Raw genomic sequence first — 14,035 nt, forward strand, 5'->3', positions numbered from 1 at the left:
CTTACGTATATAGTATGTATTGTTGTGTCAAAAAATCATAGAGATCGGTGATATATATAATATATATATGATGGTATATATAGTATATATATATAGTATATATATATTTTTTTTTACGATTTCGGCCCCATTTTAACAGCTAGAAGCTTCAAATTTCACCAACTGCTTACGTGTATAGCATATATTGATGTCTGAAAAAATCATTGAGATCGGTGGTATACATAGTATATATCTCATACAACCGATTGTTCAGATAAGAAACTTTGCACAATTTCTGCCCCGTTTTAACAGTTAGAAGCTTCACATTTCACAAAATGCTTACGTATATAGCATATATTGTTGTCTGAAAAAATCATAGAGATCGGTGGTATATATATTATATACTTCATATAAACTGTCATTTTGACCCCTTTTTTACGGCTAGAAGCTTCAAAATTCATCAAATTTCATCAAATAGTTACGTTTACGTCATATATTTTTGAAATACGTGATTCGTAGTCGTAGGTTTTACATGCATACCACAAAAAAACGTGAAGCTTTGCATCCTCACACAGATTACCTACCTATTTTTATACCTTTCATGAAAATAAAAAAAATAAATGTAAGGCGCGATAACCTCCGAAGAGATCTAAGGCCGAGCTTCTCTTCCAATTTGCGTCGTGCTCCTCTTGATTTTTCCCTACAAATTGGCCGGACGGGACCTACATGTTTTATGCCGACTCCGAACGGCATCTCCAAGGCAGATGAGTTTTCACTGAGAGCTTTTCATGGCAGAAATACAATCGGAGCGCTTGCCAGACACTGCCGAGGGGCGACCCCGCTTAGAAAAATTTTCTTCTAATTGAAAAATCTTATTTCTAAAATTTTGATGTTGCTTTGCCCGGGAGTTGAACCCAGGGCATACGGTGTGATAGGCGGAGCACGCTACCATCACACCACGGTGGCCGTGTATGGTATATTAATTTCGTCACGAAACCGAAAATTGTAAGTCCTTAAAGGAAAATAGATAGACCCACCATTAAGTATACCGAAATAATCAGGTTGAAGAGCTGAGTTGATTTAGCCATGTCCGTCTGTCCTTCTGTCCATCTGTCTGTTTGTATGCAAACTAGTCCCTAAATTTTCGAGATATCTTGATAAAATTTGGTGAGCGGGTGTATTTGGGTGTTCGATTAGACATTTGTCGGAACCGACCGGATCGGACCACTATAGCATATATCCTCCATACAACCGATTTTTCAGAAAAAGAGGATTTTTGTAATATCTTACCCAATTTAACAGATTGAAGCTTCAAACTTCACCATATACTTTCGTATATTGCACATATTGTTGCCTGAAAAAATTTAAGAGATCGGTTGTATATATAGTATATATCTCATACAACCGATTGTTCAGATAAGAAACTTTTCGCAATTTCTACCTTATTTTAACAGCTATAAGCTTCAAATTTTACCGATTGCTTACTTATATAGCATGTATTGTTGTCTGAAAAAATCATAGAGATCGGTTGTATGTATAGTATATATCTCATACAACCGATTGTTCAGATAAGAAACTTTTCGCAATTTCTACCCCATTTTAACAGCTATAAGCTTCAAATTTCACTGATTGCTTACGTATATAGCATATATTGTTGTCTGAAAAAATCATAGTGATCGGTTGTATGTATAGTATATATCTCATACAACCGATTGTTCAGATAAGAAACTTTTCGCAATTTCTACCCCATTTTAACAGTTATAAGCTTCAAATTTCACCGATTGCTTACGTATATAGTATGCATTGTTGTGTCAAAAAATCATATAGATCGGTGATATATATAATATATATATGATGGTATATATAGTATATATATATAGTATATATATATTTTTTTACGATTTCGGCCCCATTTTAACAGCTAGAAGCTTCAAATTTCACCGACTGCTTACGTGTATAGCATATATTGATGTCTCAAAAAATCATTGAGATCGGTGGTATACATAGTATATATGTCATACAACCGATTGTTCAGATAAGAAACTTTGCGCAATTTCTGCCCCGTTTTAATTTCTAAATATAGTATATATCTCATACAACCGATTGTTCAGATAAGAAACTTTTCGCAATTTCTACCCCATTTTAACAGCTATAAGCTTCAAATTTCACTGATTGCTTACGTATATAGCATATATTGTTGTCTGAAAAAATCATAGAGATCGGTTGTATGTATAGTATATATCTCATACAACCGATTGTTCAGATAAGAAACTTTTCGCAATTTCTACCCCATTTTAACAGCTATAAGCTTCAAATTTCACCAAATGCTTACGTGTATAGCATATATTGTTGTCTGAGAAAATCATAGATACCGGTGGTATATATAGTATATATCCCATACAACCGATTGTTCAGATAAGAAACTTTGCGCAATTTCTTCCCCATTTTAACAGTTATAAGCTTCAAATTTCACCGATTGCTTACGTATATAGTACGTATTGTTGTGGCAAAAAATCATAGAGATCGGTGATATATATAATATATATATGATGGTATATATAGTATATATATATAGTATATATATATTTTTTTTACGATTTCGGCCCCATTTTAACAGCTAGAAGCTTCAAATTTCACCAACTGCTTACGTGTATAGCATATATTGATGTCTGAAAAAATCATTGAGATCGGTGGTATACATAGTATATATCTCATACAACCAATTGTTCAGATAAGAAACTTTGCACAATTTCTGCTCCGTTTTAACAGTTAGAAGCTTCAAATTTCACAAAATGCTTACGTATATAGCAAATATTTTTGTCTGAAAAAATCATAGAGATCGGTGTTATATATATTATATACTTCATATAAACTATTATTTTGACCCCTTTTTTACTGCTAGAAGCTTCAAAATTCATCAAATTTCATCAAATAGTTACGTTTACGTCATATATTTTTGAAATACGTGATCCGTAGTCATAGTTTTTACATGCAGACCACAAAAAACGTGAAACTTTGCATCCTCACACAAAGTACATACCTGTTTTTTATTTTATATTTATCTTAAAAATCGTTAAGGTATGTAGATCTGTTCACTATATATTTCTTATCTTATACATCCGATTATTCTGAGATTACGAACGGGATAAGATTATTTTTCAGCCCCATTCATGAAAGGTATGAAGTCTTCGGCACAGCCGAAGACAGTCCCGTTCTTATTTGTTTATTTTATATTTATCTTAAAAATCGTTTAGATATGTTCAAATTTCACCAAATGCTTACGTGTATAGCATATATTGTTGTCTGAGAAAATCATAGATACCGGTGGTATATAGTATATATCCCATACAACCGATTGTTCAGATAAGAAACTTTGCGCTATTTCTTCCCCATTTTAACAGTTATAAGCTTCAAATTTCACCGATTGCTTACGTATGTAGTATGTATTGTTGTGTCAAAAAATCATAGAGATCGTTGATATATATAATATATATATGATGGTATATATAGTGTATATATATAGTATATATATTTTTTTTTTACGATTTCGGCCCCATTTTAACAGCTAGAAGCTTCAAATTTCACCAACTGCTTACGTGTATAGCATATATTGATGTCTGAAAAAATCATTGAGATCGGTGGTATACATAGTATATATCTCATACAACCGATTGTTCAGATAAGAAACTTTGCGCAATTTCTGCCCCGTTTTAACAGTTAGAAGCTTCAAATTTCACAAAATGCTTACGTATATAGCATATATTGTTGTCTGAAAAACTCATAGAGATCGGTCGTATATATATTATATACTTCATATAAACTGTCATTTTGACCCCTTTTTTACGGCTAGAAGCTTCAAAATTCATCAAATTTCATCAAATAGTTACGTTTACGTCATATATTTTTGAAATACGTGATCCGTAGTCATATTTTTTACATGCAGACCACAAAAAACGTAAGCTTTGCATCCTCACACAGAGTACCTACCTATTTTTTAATTTATATTTATCTTAAACATCGTTTAGATATGTTCAAATTTCACCAAATGCTTACGTGTATAGCATATATTGTTGTCTGAAAAAATCATAGAGATCGGTGGTATATATATTATATACCCCATATAAACTCTAATTTTTGCCCCCTTTTTACGGCTAGAAGCTTCAAAATTCATCAAATTTCATCAAATAGTTACGTTTACATCATATATTGTTGAAATACGTGATTCGTAGTCATAGTTTTTACACGCAGACCACAAAAACCTGAAACTTTGCATCCTCACACAAAGTACCTACCTGTTTTTTATTTTATATTTATCTTAAAAATCGTTAAGGTATGTAGATCTGTTCACTATATATTTCTTATCTTATACATCCGATTATTCGGAGATTACGAACGGGATAAGATTATTTTTCAGCCCCATTCATGAAAGGTATGAAGTCTTCGGCACAGCCGAAGACAGTCCCGTTCTTACTTGTTTTGTATAAATTTGTTTTTTATACCTTTCATGAAAATGAAATGGTATATTAATTTCGTCACGAAACCGAAAATTGTAAGTCCTTAAAGGAAAATAGATAGACCCACCATTAAGTATACCGAAATAATCAGGTTGAAGAGCTGAGTTGATTTAGCCATGTCCGTCTGTCCATCTGTCCGTCTGTCTGTTCGTATGCAAACTAGTCCCTCAATTTTTGAGATATCGTGATAAAATTTGGTGAGCGGGTGTATTTGGGTGTCCGATTAGACATTTGTCGGAACAGACCGGATCGGACCACTATAGCATATATCCTCCATACAACCGATTTTTCAGAAAAAGAGGATTTTTGTAATATCTTACCCAATTTAACAGATTGAAGCTTCAAACTTCACCATATACTTTCGCATATTGCACATATTGTTGCCAAAAAAAATTGATGAGATCGGTCGTATATATAGTATATATCCCCCACAACCGATTGTTCGGATAAGGAACATTCGTAATTACTGCCCTATTTTAAGAGCTAGAGGCTTCAAATTTCAACGAATGCTTACGTATATAGCATATATTGTTGTCTGAAAAAATCATAAAGATCAGTGGTATATATAGTATATATATATAGTATATATATATATATATTTTCGCAAATTTTAGCCCCATTTTAACAGCTAGAAGCTTCTAATTTCACCGAATACTTACGTATATAGCATATATTGTTGTCTGAAAAATCATAGAGATCGGTTGTATATATAGTATATATCTCATACAACCGTTGGTTCAGATAAGAAACTTTTCGCAATTTCTACCCCATTTTAACAGCTATAAGCTTCAAATTTCACCGATTGCTTACGTATATAGCATATATTGTTGTCTGAAAAAATGATAGAGATCGGTTGTATATATAGTATATATCTCATACAACCGATTGTTCCGATAAGAAACTTTTCGCAATTTCTACCCCATTTTAACAGCTATAAGCTTCAAATTTCACCGATTGCTTACTTATATAGCATATATTGTTGTCTGAAAAAATCATAGAGGTCGGTTGTATATATAGTATATATCTCATACAACCGATTGTTCAGATAAGAAACTTTTCGCAATTTCTACCCCATTTTAACAGCTATAAGCTTCAAATTTCACCGATTGCTTACGTATATAGCATATATTGTTGTCTGAAAAAATGATAGAGATCGGTTGTATATATAGTATATATCTCATACAACCGATTGTTCAGATAAGAAACTTTTCGCAATTTCTACCCCATTTTAACAGCTATAAGCTTCAAACTTCACCGATTGCTTACGTATATAGTATGTATTGTTGTGTCAAAAAATCATAGAGATCGGTGATATATATAATATATATATGATGGTATATATAGTATATATATATAGTATATATATATTTTTATTGCGATTTCGGCCCCATTTTAACAGCTAGAAGCTTCAAATTTCACCAAATTCTTACGTGTATAGCATATATTGATGTCTGAAAAAATCATTGAGATCGGTGGTATACATAGTATATATCTCATACAACCGATTGTTCAGATAAGAAACTTTGCGCAAGTTCTGCCCCGTTTTAACAGCTAGAAGCTTCAAATTTCACAAAATGCTTACGTATATAGCATATATTGTTGTCTGAAAAAATCATAGAGATCGGTGGTATATATATTATATACTTCATATAAACTGCCATTTTTGCCCCTTTTTTACGGCTAGAAGCTTCAAAATTCATCATAATTTCATCAAATAGTTACGTTTACGTCATATATTTTTGAAATACGTGATTCGTAGTCATAGTTCTTACATGCGGACCACAAAAAACGTGAAGCTTTGTATCCTCACACAAAGAACCTACCTATTTTTATACCTCTCATGAAAATGAAATGGTATATTAATTTCGTCACGAAACCGAAAATTGTAAGTCCTTAAAGGAAAATAGATAGACCCACCATTAAGTACACCGAAATAATCAGGTTGAAGAGCTGAGTTGATTTAGCCATGTCCGTCTGTCCGTCTGTCCGTCTGTCTGTTTGTATGCAAACTAGTCCCTCAATTTTTGAGATATCTTGATAAAATTTGGTGAGCGGGTGTATTTGGGTGTCCGATTAGACATTTGTCGGAACCGACTGGATCGGACCACTATATCATATATCCTCCATACAACCGCTTTTTCAGAAAAAGAGGATTTTTGTAATATCTTAACAAATTTAACAGATTGATGCTTCAAACTTCACCATATACTTTCGTATATTGCACATATTGTTGCCTGAAAAAATTGATGAGATCGGTCGTATATATAGTATATATCCCCCACAACCGATTGTTCAGATAAGGAACTTTTCGTAATTACTGCCCTATTTTAAGAGCTAGAGGCTTCAAATTTCGAAGAATGCTTACGTATATAGCATATATTGTTGTCTGAAAAAATTATAAAGATCGGTGGTATATATAGTATATATATATAATATATATATATATATATTTTCTCAAATTTTAGCCCCATTTTAACAGCTAGAAGCTTCACATTTCACCGAATACTTACGTATATAGCATATATTGCTGTCTGAAAAAATCATAGAGATCGGTTGTATATATAGTATATATCTCATACAACCGATTGTTCAGAGAAGAAACTTTTCGCAATTTCTACCCCATTTTGGCAGCTATAAGCTTCAAATTTCCCCGATTGCTTACGTATATTGCATATTTTGTTGTCTGAAAAAATCATAGAGATCGGTGGTATATATAGTATATATCTCATACAATCGATTGTTCAGATAAGAAACTTTTCGCAATTTCTACCCCATTTAAACAGCTATAAGCTTCAAATTTCACCGATTGCTTACGTATCTAGCATATATTGTTGTCTGAAAAAATCATAGAGATCGGTTGTATATATAGTATATATCTCATACAACCGATTGTTCAGATAAGAAACTTTTCGCAATTTCTACCCCATTTTAACAGCTATAAGCTTCAAATTTCACCGATTGCTTACGTATATAGCATATATTGTTGTCTGAAAAAATCATAGAGATCGGTTGTATATATAGTATATATCTCATACAACCGATTGTTCAGATAAGAAACTTTTCGCAATTTCTACCCCATTTAAACAGCTATAAGCTTCAAATTTCACCGATTGCTTACGTATATAGCATATATTGTTGTCTGAAAAAATGATAGAGATCGGTTGTATATATAGTATATATCTCATACAACCGATTGTTCCGATAAGAAACTTTTCGCAATTTCTACCCCATTTTAACAGCTATAAGCTTCAAATTTCACCAATTGCTTACGTATATAGCATATATTGTTGTCTGAAAAAATCATAGAGATCGGTTGTATATATAGTATATATCTCATACAACCGATTGTTCAAATAAGAAACTTTTCGCAATTTCTACCCCATTTAAACAGCTATAAGCTTCAAATTTCACCGATTGCTTACGTATATAGCATATATTGTTGTCTGCAAAAATGATAGAGATCGGTTGTATATATAGTATATATCTCATACAACCGATTGTTCCGATAAGAAACTTTTCGCAATTTCTACCCCATTTTAACAGCTATAAGCTTCAAACTTCACCGATTGCTTACGTATATAGTATGTATTGTTGTGTCAAAAAATCATAGAGATCGGTGATATATATAATATATATATGATGGTATATATAGTATATATATATTTTTTTTGCGATTTCGGCCCCATTTTAACAGCTAGAAGCTTCAAATTTCACCAAATGCTTACGTGTATAGCATATATTGATGTCTGAAAAAATCATTGAGATCGGTGGTATACATAGTATATATCTCATACAACCGATTGTTCAGATAAGAAACTTTGCGCAATTTCTGCCCCGTTTTAACAGCTAGAAGCTTCAAATTTCACAAAATGCTTACGTATATAGCATATATTGTTGTCTGAAAAAATCATAGAGATCGGTGGTATGTATATTATATACTTCATATAAACTGTCACTTTTGCCCCTTTTTTACGGCTAGAAGCTTCAAAATTCATCAAATTTCATCAAATAGTTACGTTTGCGTCATATATTTTTGAAATACGTGATTCGTAGTTATAGTTTTTACACGCAGACCACAAAAAACCTGAAACTTTGCATCCTCACACAAAGTACCTACCTATTTTTATACCTTTCATGAAAATGAAATGGTATATTAATTTCGTCACGAAACCGAAAATTGTAAGTCCTTAAAGGAAAATAGATAGACCCACCATTAAGTATACCGAAATAATCAGGTTGAAGAGCTGAGTTGATTTAGCCATGTCCGTGTCTGTCTGTTCGTATGCAAACTAGTCCTCAATTTTTGAGATGTCTTAATAAAATTTGGTGAGCGGGTGTATTTGGGTATCCGATTAGACATTTGTCGGAACCGACCGGATCGGACCACTATAGCATATATCCTCCATACAACCGATTTTTCAGAAAAAGAGGATTTTTGTAATATCTTACCCAAAATAACAGATTGAAACTTCAAACTTCACCATATACTTTCGTATATTGCACATATTGTTGCCTGAAAAAATTGATGAGATCGGTCGTATATATAGTATATATCCCCCACAACCGATTGTTCAGATAAGGCACTTTTCGTAATTACTGCCCTATTTTAAGAGCTAGAGGCTTCAAATTTCGTATGTACATAGCATATATTGTTATCTGAAAACATCATAAAGATCGGTTTTATATATAGTATATATATGGTGGTATATATAGTATACATATATATATTTTCGCAAATTTTAGCCCCATTTTAACAGCTAAAAGCTTCAAATTTCGCCGAATACTTACGTATATAGCATATATTGTTGTCTGAAAAAATCATAGAGATCGGTTGTATATATAGTATATATCTCATACAACCGATTGTTCAGATAAGAAACTTTTCGCAATTTCTACCCCATTTTAACAGCTATAAGCTTCAAATTTCACCGATTGATTACGTATATAGCATATATTGTTTTCTGAAAAAATCATAGAGATCGGTTGTATATATAGTATATATCTCATACAACCGATTGTTCAGATAAGAAACTTTTCGCAATTTCTACCCCATTTTAACAGCTATAAGTTTCAAATTTCACCGATTGCTTACATATATAGCATATATTGTTGTCTGAAAAAATCATGGAGATCGGTTGTATATATAGTATATATCTCATACAACCGATTGTTCAGATATGAAACTTTTCGCAATTTCTACCCCATTTTAACAGCTATAAGCTTCAAATTTCACCGATTGCTTACGTATATAGCATATATTGTTGTCTGAAAAAATCATAGAAATCGGTTGTATATATAGTATATATTTCATACAACCGATTGTTCAGATAAGAAACTTTTCGCAATTTCTACCCCATTTTAACAGCTATAAGCTTCAAACTTCACCGATTGCTTACGTATATAGTATGTATTGTTGTGTCAAAAAATCATAGAGATCGGTGATATATATAATATATATATGATGGTATATATAGTATATATATATAGTATATATATTTTTTTTTTGCGATTTCGGCCCCATTTTAACAGCTAGAAGCTTCAAATTTCACCAAATGCTTACGAGTATAGCATATATTGATGTCTGAAAAAATCATTGAGATCGGTGGTATACATAGTATATATCTCATATAACCGATTGTTCAGATAAGAAACTTTGCGCAATTTCTGCCCCGTTTTAACAGCTAGAAGCTTCAAATTTTACAAAATGCTTACGTATATAGCATATATTGTTGTCTGAAAAAATCATAGAAATCGGTGGTATATATATTATATACTTCATATAAACTGTCATTTTTGCCCCTTTTTTACGGCTAGAAGCATCAAAATCCATAAAATTTCATCAAATAGTTACGTTTACGTCATATATTTTTGAAATACGTGATTCGTAGTCATAGTTTTTACATGCAGATCACAAAAAACGTGAAGCTTTGCATCCCCACACAAAGAACCTACCTATTTTTATACCTTTCATGAAAATGAAATGGTATATTAATTTCGTCACGAAACCGAAAATTGTAAGTCCTTAAAGGAAAATAGATAGACCCACCATTAAGTATACCGAAATAATCAGGTTGAAGAGCTGAGTTGATTTAGCCATGTCCGTGTCTGTCTGTTCGTATGCAAACTAGTCCCTCAATTTTTGAGATGTCTTAATAAAATTTGGTGAGCGGGTGTATTTGGGTATCCGATTAGACATTTGTCGGAACCGACCGGATCGGACCACTATAGCATATATCCTCCATACAACCGATTTTTCAGAAAAAGAGGATTTTTGTAATATCTTACCCAAAATAACAGATTGAAACTTTAAACTTCACCATATACTTTCGTATATTGCACATATTGTTGCCTGAAAAAATTGATGAGATCGGTCGTATATATAGTATATATCCCCCACAACCGATTGTTCAGATAAGGCACTTTTCGTAATTACTGCCCTATTTTAAGAGCTAGAGGCTTCAAATTTCGTATGTATATAGCATATATTGTTGTCTGAAAACATCATAAAGATCAGTGGTATATATAGTATATATATGGTGGTATATATAGTATATATATATAGTATATATATATATATATTTTCGCAAATTTTAGCCCCATTTTAACAGCTAGAAGCTTCTAATTTCACCGAATACTTACGTATATAGCATATATTGTTGTCTGAAAAATCATAGAGATCGGTTGTATATATAGTATATATCTCATACAACCGATGGTTCAGATAAGAAACTTTTCGCAATTTCTACCCCATTTTAACAGCTATAAGCTTCAAATTTCACCGATTGCTTACTTATATAGCATATATTGTTGTCTGAAAAAATCATAGAGGTCGGTTGTATATATAGTATATATCTCATACAACCGATTGTTCAGATAAGAAACTTTTCGCAATGTCTACCCCATTTTAACAGCTATAAGCTTCAAATTTCACCGATTGCTTACGTATATAGCATATATTGTTGTCTGAAAAAATCAAAGAGATCGGTTGTACATATAGTATATATCTCATACAACCGAATGTTCAGATAAGAAACTTTTCGCAATTTCTACCCCATTTTAACAGCTATAAGCTTCAAACTTCACCGATTGCTTACGTATATAGTATGTATTGTTGTGTCAAAAAATCATAGAGATCGGTGATATATATAATATATATATGATGGTATATATAGTATATACATATAGTATATATATATTTTTTTTGCGATTTCGGTCCCATTTTAACAGCTAGAAGCTTCAAATTTCACCAAATGCTTACGTGTATAGCATATATTGATGTCTGAAAAAATCATTGAGATAGGTGGTATACATAGTATATATCTCATACAACCGATTGTTCAGATAAGAAACTTTGCGCAAGTTCTGCCCCGTTTTAACAGCTAGAAGCTTCAAATTTCACAAAATGCTTACGTATATAGCATATATTGTTGTCTGAAAAAATCATAGAGATCGGGGGTATATATATTATATACTTCATATAAACTGTCATTTTTGCCCCTTTTTGACGGCTAGAAGCTTCAAAATTCATCATAGCTTCATCAAATAGTTGCGTTTACGTCATATATTTTTGAAATACGTGATTCGTAGTCATAGTTTTTCATGCAGACCACAAAAAACGTGAAGTTTTGCATCCTCACACAAAGAACCTACCTATTTTTATACCTTTCATGAAAATGAAATGGTATATTAATTTCGTCACGAAACCGAAAATTGTAAGTCCTTAAAGGAAAATAGATAGACCCACCATTAAGTATACCGAAATAATCAGGTTGAAGAGCTGAGTTGATTTAGCCATGTCCGTCTGTCTGTTTGTATGCAAACTAGTCCCTCAATTTTTGAGATATCTTGATAAAATTTGGTGAGCGGGTGTATTAGGGTGTCCGATTAGACATTTGTCGGAACCGACCGGATCGGACCACTATAGCATATATCCTCCATACAACCGATTTTTCAGAAAAAGAGGGTTTTTGTAATATCTTACTCAATTTAACAGATTGAAGCTTCAAACTTCACCATATACTTTCGTATATGGCACATATTGTTGCCTGAAAAAATTGATGAGATCGGTCGTATATATAGTATATATCCCCCACAACCGATTGTTCAGATAAGAAACTTTTCGTCATTACTGCCCTATTTTAAGAGCTAGAGGCTTCAAATTTCAACGAATGCTTACGTATATAGCATATATTGTTGTCTGAAAAAATCATACAGATCGATGGTATATATAGTATATATATATATATATATATATATTTTCGCAATTTTAGCCTCATTTTAACAGCTAGAAGCTTCAAATTTCACCGAACGCTTACGTATATGGCATATATTGTTGTCTGAAAAAATAATAGAAATCGGTTGTATATATAGTATATAGCTCATACAACCGATTGTTCAGATAAGAAACTTTTCGCAATTTCTACCCCATTTTAACAGCTATAAGCTTCAAATTTCACCGATTGCTTACGTATATAGTATATATTGTTGTGTCAAAAAATCATAGAGAACGGTGATATATATAATATATATATGATGGTATATATAGTATATACATATATAGTATATATATTTCTTTTTTTGCGATTTCGGCCCCATTTTAACAGCTAGAAGCTTCAAATTTCACCAAATGCTTACGTGTATAGCATATATTGATGTCTGAAAAAATCATTGGGATCGGGTGTATACATATATAGTATATATCTCATACAACCGATTGTTCAGATAAGAAACTTTGCGCAATTTCTGCCCCGTTTTAACAGCTAGAAGCTTCAAATTTCACCAAATGCTTACGTATATAGCATATATTGTTGTCTGAAAAAATCATAGAGATTGGTGGTATATATATTATATACTTCATACAAACTGTCATTTTTGCCCCTTTTTTACGGCTAGAAGCTTCAAAATGCAAAACATTTCTTCAAATAGTTACGTTTACGTCATATATTGTTGAAATACGTGATTCGTAGTCATAGTTTTTACACGCAGACCACAAAAAACCTGAAACTTTGCATCCTCACACAAAGTACCTACCTATTTTTTATTTTATATTTATCTTAAAAATCGTTTAGGTATGTAGATATGTTCACTAGATATTTCTTATCTTATACATCCCATTATTCGGAGATTACGAACGGGATAAGATTATTGTTCAGCCCCATTCATGAAAGTTATGAAGTCTTCGGCATAGCCGAAGACAGTCCCGTCCTTACTTGTTTGTTGTTTCTTTTGTCCAACTTGGAAGTTTGTCGATACGGTTTTGGTAGTCTGATTGCGGATTCCCTTGTATACCAGCCCCCTTAGTTTATGGATAAGGCCAAGAATCCGGGAGCTGTAACAAGGAGGGATTTGGGATTACTAACACATGTTAAGCGGATAACACGTAGCGTATCTCGGGCTCTGGAGAATCCGGTGGCAGGTTCCTTATTCACTCAAATCGACACAGGCATAGAATATCCAGTCGACTTCATTCCGGTAGACCTCTTGAACCGTTGCACTACTAGGGTATTTGGACAGCCAGAGGCCCAAACCAACGTAAGGCAGGA

The sequence above is a fragment of the Eurosta solidaginis genome, chromosome 1, assembly GCF_040869045.1.
Source record: "Eurosta solidaginis isolate ZX-2024a chromosome 1, ASM4086904v1, whole genome shotgun sequence".
Classification (NCBI taxonomy): Eukaryota; Metazoa; Arthropoda; class Insecta; order Diptera; family Tephritidae; genus Eurosta; species Eurosta solidaginis.